The 7,306-nt window shown below is 39.5% G+C and overlaps 1 non-coding gene across 1 annotated transcript; it reads left to right on the top strand.

Annotated features, from left to right (window-relative positions):
- The first annotated feature begins 669 nt into the window (after nt 1-669).
- LOC116543044 lies at nt 670-773 on the top strand. Its single transcript, XR_004265452.1, has one exon. It is a non-coding gene; the product is annotated as a small nucleolar RNA U13 (small nucleolar RNA).
- The last annotated feature ends 6,533 nt before the right edge of the window (nt 774-7,306 follow it).

Raw genomic sequence — 7,306 nt, 5'->3', positions numbered from 1 at the left:
TTACCAGAGTAGTCCCCATTTGGGACCAGGGAGCTGGCCCTTGATACCCCAAGTTGTTCAGTCATTTAATGTGGGATGCCTTTGGAAGGGGCTACGACCTTGGGCTAGGTAGCTCTTTTCAGCTGAGGCAATCCCTGAATAAGGCTGACAGCCAAAGACTTATCTGGTAGCATTCTCAACATATGGGGTAATAAGTCCTTCATTCCTGAAGGAGGATCTGAAGGGCATTTTACAGTGTCTACCACACCAACTACCTGAACCTGTCAGTGTTGTGCTGATATTGGCTCAGAGCAGCTGGTGAGGGCCAACTCTGCACTTCCCTTCCCAGCTTTGCATTCAGTGACATTGTGTTCGTAGCTTCAAATGGACTCTTCTGTGGAAGTTTTAAAGTTTCCTCAATCTTTTTCAGGTCTAAAAGCTCTCTTTCTTTTTCTCCAATTGTTCTTAGTTCACAGTATTCTGTTATTGTTTATGTTATAATAATGATTTGAATCTTTCAGTGTGTAACCAATTAGCATTGTTTTTAAAATTCACTATTCCCTGAACTATGTCTATTTCTTTCAAATATTTTTTCCATTTATCATTCCGTCCATATATCATCACTTCAACTGTTAAAGGACCAGGCGCTGTTAGATGATGGTGACACAATAGTGAACAAGACACAAAAAGATCCTTTTTCAGTTCATAAGCGTGATGATTGGGTTTTCATGTGCATATGTGAGATGTGCCTCCCTCAAAACTTGTTACAACATTGGCACATTTCCTGTCTGACATGAAAGGAAAAAACACACAAGAGGTTCCTGTTGTGGAGACTTTTTTTTGGTCAGAGAAGAAACTAGTAATTATACAAATTAAAATATTATTTAAAGAAGTTGTCATTGCTATGAATGAATGAAATTCAGTGGATGGAGCATATGGGGGATGTCTGCTTTAAGGAGTGATCCAGGACCCTGTCTCTGCTCTGATAGTACTTGAACAGAGACCTGAATACAATCTGGATATTAGGCCAGGTAAACCATTGCAGTTGGAGGCAGCCTCAGGGGTGATGGGCTCTGAGAAAAGAACAAGGACTCTGTGTTCCAGGAACACTAAGAAGGCTAGTGTGGCTGGAGCAAACTCTACAAGGTTAAGTTTGACAAAGTAGGCAGGACCCAGATCATTTTCACTGTTTGTCTTAGTCTCCTTTTGCATGTGGTGACTTGTGTCTGTTGGGGTTCTACCCAAGAAACAAGAACTAGTAAAATTTGTATATTTATGTGTGTGCTTTACATTTATGTATTATATACATACATTATATACATGCATGTATAATCTAATTGACAGAGTGAGACACACAGAGGCAGAGAGAGAGACAGAGAGAGGGTGTTTGTGTAGTAGGTAGGTGGTTATTTTAAGAAACTGATTTTCAGGATCATGGAGTCCTGGCTAGGCAAATTTGAAATATATAAAGCAGGCCAGTAGCCTGGAAATTCTCAGGCAGGAGTTGATACTTGATTAATTATAGCCTAGCCAAGTTGACACATAAAAGTAACCATCACAGTGACTTACCTCAAACACTTGGTGATCTTAGCCTGCCTGTTCATACTTAAAGGTGAAATTCAGAAAAACTGATGAGGGAGTTTATAGGAGAGGATTGCCAACTGGAAATCCTTCCTTTAGGGTGAGCAAGAGGAGGTATATAATCTTATAATGGGAAACCCCTAAATACCAGATTGAGAAGCTTTTCCCTCCAGAGGGTCTTCAGTTTCCCCAGAGAAGTCTCTACTCCCTTGCGAGGAGGGGATGTGCTATGTGTGGGTGCAGTTCTTCTATAATGGGTGGGATCTGGGGAGGCAGGAAGGACTTTTCCCACATTAGAGTCTTTTAATGAATGTCACTGTTTTTAGGCATGAGCCTCACTCCTACCCTTCACAGCACCTGGTATCTCCAAATCGCAAGGCTTCCCTTTGGTCCATATTCCTTTCTGTGAACCTATCTCCCACCTCACCCTAAGCTGGTGTTCCCTCAACATTTACTCATTTACTTATGACTTTATCTACTTTTGACCTCCCCAAAATACTGGAAATAGTGTGTTTCATCTGCTATTTCAAACTACACAGACTAATTATTGCATGAAACAGCCTTAAACATTGAGGGGAAGGCAAGGGAGTGTCTTTCTTTGCATCCTGAAGAACTACAGTGGCCTGGGAGGGGTCTGCAATAGCAACAGCCACAGAGCCAGTGACTGAGATTTAGCCCAAATGCTATAGACCTCTGGGTTTCAACTGACCCCCCAAGGCTCATGGATCCATGGCTTGGTCTGAATATCGGTAGTGGTAGTGATACTCTCCTCCAGCTAGAAGGGTATTTCAAGTTGATGGTGAAACTCTCCTCCACCTACAAGGGTATTTCAAATCATGCCAAAATATCAGTATTCTGTTAAAATGGAGATACGGTTATCGTCTTCTTCCCAATATTATAATGTGCCATTCCTTTCAGGGGAGGCTCAGATGAGTCTGTTCTGTCCTTCTGGCTTGAGTGCCTCCAGATAGGATGATTGAGAATGAAGATTCTGGGTAGAACAAACTGTCAAAGGAGCGGTGGGCTCTCCTAAGAAAAGAAATCTGGATTGGATAGAAAAGGAGGAAGGAAGCAGAAGGAACCTAAACCAGATAAAAGGAAGTGGTCAGGTTAAAGGGAAAACATTGGAAATTGGGGCTAAGAATCTCCCAGCACCTATTCCTCTCCTCTCATCATTTCCCATTACATGCCCCCTTTTTAACGCCCACACCATATTCTAAGTTTACTCCATCAGAGACCTCTGGAAGCAGACTAAGGACACAATCAGACTCTGAGAGAACAGACAAATGGCTAGGAAACAGAAAAAGATGCTTGACCACACAAGTAACCCAGAACTAGCCATTTCAACAACAAAAAGAAGCCTTGGAAAGTTTGTCCTGAGAATACTTTCAAAATGAGTGTATCTCTAGCTTGAAATTTTAATACAGAATATTCTCTGTGCATATCCCAAGATGAGATTTCAAATAAAAATGACAGTGTTCTTAGGAGAAAAAATATTTTTTTTATTTAAAAAATATCAGGGTATCAATATTCTGTATTTAAAAAACATAGTATCAACTGATGAATGCATAAACAAAATGTGGTCTAGCCATACAAGGAAGTATTATTCAGCCTTAAAAAGGAATGAAATACTGATACAGGCTACAGCAAGGTTAAACCTGCAGAACATGCTGAGAAAAATAATCCAGATACAAAAGCTACATATTGCAGGATTCCATTTATGTGAAATGTCTAGACTATGTAGATCCATTGAGACATAAAATAGATTAGTGGATTCCTAGGGCTGGTGGTGATGTGGGGGTTTAGGAAGTGACACGTAAAGGGTACAGGTTTCTTTTAGGGATGATGAGGCATTGTAAAATTAAATCGTTATGGTTATACATCTCCGTGAATATGTTAAAACCATTGAATTGGCTGGGTGCAGTGACTCACGCTTGTAATCCCAGCACTTTGGGAGGCCAAGGCAGGTGTATCACCTGAGGTCAGGAGTTCGAGACCAGCCTGGCCAACATGGTGAAACCCTGTTTCTACTAAAAATACAAAAATTAGCTGGGTGCAGTGGCACGCGCCTGTCGTCCCAGCTACTCAGGAGGCTGAGGCAGGAGAATCACTTGAACTGGGGAGGCAGAGGTTGCAGTGAGCTGAGATTGTGCCACTGCACTCCAGCCTGGGTGACAGAGTGAGACTCCATTCCGCCCCTCCCCCAAAAACCCATTAAATTGTAAACTTTAAATGGGAGAATTGTATGGGATGTACATTCTATCTCAATATATGGTATTCTGGAATATATGGTATTCTAGCATATTGGAATCCTTAAAATTGATATAGTAATTGCTAAGAGGTGAATCTCTTTATGAATTGGGAGGCTAGACTTTATAGCTTTATAAGAACTAAGATTCTTTTAAGACAGAGAAAGACTGAGAATTATAGAATTTTGGTCTGGCGTAATGTTATCATGCTGCAGATCTGCAAAATTATAATTCATTGGTATGGTCGTTTTCCCTTCAGAAATGCTAAGATTAGAGTCAGTCAACATATAGTCTAGTTCTAGTTATACTTTGGACTATCCAGTGCAAACTTGGGTAACTCAACTCCTTAAAACCTTGGTTTCCTCACCTGGCAAGTGGGAATAAATAAACTGGATCTTCCTTGTATGTGTGTTGGGAGGATCAAATGAGATGACAGATGAAAAAGTGCTTGCCTACCATTGACTTTCTTCACATAATTAGAAAAAACTACTTTAAATTTCATATGGAACCACAAAAGAGCTTGCATAACCAAGACAATCCTAAGCAAAAAGAACAAAGCTGGAGGCATCGCGCTACCTGACTTCAAACTATACTACAGGCTACAGTAACCAAAACAACATGGTATTGGTATCAAAACAGATATATAGACCAATAGAACAGAACAAAGGCCTCAGAAATAACTCCACACTTCTACAACCATCTGATTTTTAACAAACTTGACACAAAAACAAGCAATGGGGAAAGGATTCCCTATTTAATAAGTGATGTTGGGACAACTGGCTAGCCATATGCAGAAAGCTGAAACTGGACCCCTTCCTTACACCTTATACAAAAATTAATTCATGATGGATTAAGAATTTAAACATAAAACCTAAAACCATAAAAACCCCAGAAGAAAACCTAGGCAATACCATTCTGGCCATAGGCATGGGAAAAGACTTCATGGTGAAAAGACCAAAAGCAATGGCAACAAAAACCAAAATTGACAAGTGGGATCTACTTAAACTAAAGAACTTCTGCACAGTGGAAGAAACTGTCATCAGGGTAAACAGGCAACCTAGAGAATGTGAGAAAATTTTTGCTATCTACCCATCTGACAAAGGGCTAATATCCAGAATCTACAAGGAACTTAAACAAATTTACAAGAAAAAAACAAACAACCCCATCAAAAAGTGGGCAAAGGATATGAACACACATGTCTCAAAAAAAGACATTTATGTGGCCAACAAACGTATGAGAAAAATCTGGTCGTTAGAGAAATGCAAATCAAAACCACAAGGAGATACCATCTGATACCAGTTAGAATGGTGATCATTAAAAAGTCAGGAAACAACAGATGCTGGAGAGGATATGGAGAAATAGAATTGCTTTTACACTGTTGGTGGGAGTGTAAATTAGTTCAACCATTATGGAAGACAGTGTGATGATTCCTCAAGGATCTAGAACTAGAAATACCATTTGACCCAGCAACCTAATTACTGAGTATATACCAAAGGATTATAAATCATTCTACCATAAAAACACATGCACATGTATGTTTACTGTAGCACTATTCACTAGCAAAGACTTGGAACCAACCCAAATGCCCATCAATGATAGACTGGATAAAAAAAATGTTGCACATGTACGCCATGGAATATTATGCAGCCATGAAAAAGGATGAGTTCATGTCCTTTGCAGGGACATGGATGCATTTGGAAACCATTTTCAGCAGACTAACACAGGAACAGAAAACCAAACACTGCATGTTCTCACTCATAAGTGAGAGTTGAACACTTATGTTCTCATAAGTGAGAACACATGGATGCAGGGAGGGGAACATCACACACCAGGGCCTATTAGGGGGTCAGGGGCTAGGGGAGGGATAGCATTAGGAGAAATACCTAACGTAGACAGGCTGATAGAGGCAGCAAACCACCATGGCATGTGTACACCTATGTAACAAACCTGCACGTTCTGCATATGTATCCAAGAACTGAAAGTATAATAATAATTTTATACAATGCATTTCAAAAGCAATCATTAAAAAAACAAAAACTAAAATTGTGCTTGCAAACATTATGCAAATGAAAATGGTATAATTATTATTTTGTAATTAGTAACAGCAACTGTATATCAAATTAAGATGGTAAACTGCTCATCTTATAAAGACTTGAGTCTTTAAATTTGTCCTTATATGAATGAAACATGTCTTACAAACTAAGTCCTCTTTGTACATTTCTTATTGGTCATTGCCTAAAAATATATTTTTTGGGGAAATAACCAGGTCATATGTAAAATTATGGAGCTTAGCATGAGTCTATTACCTATCTTCAGGTAATCTATGTAGTCAGTCTGGTAAAACTAGTTTTGTTAGGTCAAGCTGTTTAACTTGGTCATCTAGCTGTTTAACTTGGTCATTTTTTCAGATGGCAGTCTTGAGTTCCAGTTCACCTCAGTAAATATTTAATTGGGTGGCACAGGAAGTCACCTGGAAACAAACTATTCACATTTCATTGTTTGAGCCTAAACTCGTCATGCCTAATGTGGAAAGAGGCAGTTCTAACTAAAAATTAAAGAAAGAGTTGGGAAGTTATGATTCCAAACTCCTACTACTGACTCTAATTTTGCCCCAAGCAGTTAACATTTACATTTCCAATATATCATCATCCTTTGAACAAGCACTCAAAGCATTTCATAAAAGGACTGCCAACATTTACAGAAGCAATTGTTTGCTCTACTACAAATATAATTGCATTGGAAATATTCTTAAACCTTTTACACAGCCTTTGGCCATCAGAACAGAGCAAAGATTTTTATTTTTAATTTTATTTTGAGACAGGGTCTCGCTTTGTCACCAAGCCTAGAGTGCAGTGGCACAATCATTGGCTCACTGCAGCCTCGATCCCTGACCTCCAGCTGGGCTCAGGTGAGCCTTCCACTTCAGACCCCAGAGTAGCTGGGACTACAGGCATGCACCACCACACCAGCTAATTTTTGTATTTTTTATAGAGATGTGGTCTCCGTTTGTTGCTCAGGCTGGTCTTGAACTGCTGGGCTCAAGTGATCCTCCTACTTTAGCCTTCCAACGTGCTGGGATTACAGGCGTGAGCCACCATGTCTGGCCCAGAGCAAGTTTTAAAGGAGCTACTTCTTTTAAAACACGACAGAAATCGTATTTACCTCTGAAACAATGTTTTCTTCAGAAAGGAAAGTTTTGGCCTTTAAAATGGCAATACACTGAAAATTTATGAATGTAAACAAATAAGAATACAGTTTCAGAGGAATTTCCTGAGAAAAGGTAAACATTAAGTCAATGTCAGGGCCTGGATTCAGGTCACTTCATTGATCAATCTCTTTGGGCTTACTTAGCTGGGGGTGTCAAAGTGACTCCCTTGCATTTAACATACTTTTCAGGTTTTTTACATACATCTAAGAATGTTCCATGATGCCAATCTGGAGTTAGATTATAATGTATTAGTCATAACTTATTAGTTGGGATTTTTTTAGCCGGAATG

Source organism: Sapajus apella, unplaced genomic scaffold, assembly GCF_009761245.1.
Source record: "Sapajus apella isolate SASKATOON/1434 unplaced genomic scaffold, GSC_monkey_1.0 scaffold179, whole genome shotgun sequence".
Classification (NCBI taxonomy): domain Eukaryota; kingdom Metazoa; phylum Chordata; class Mammalia; order Primates; family Cebidae; genus Sapajus; species Sapajus apella.
Note: the sequence above shows the minus strand (reverse complement) of the source record. Positions and strands in the feature narration are given on the sequence as shown.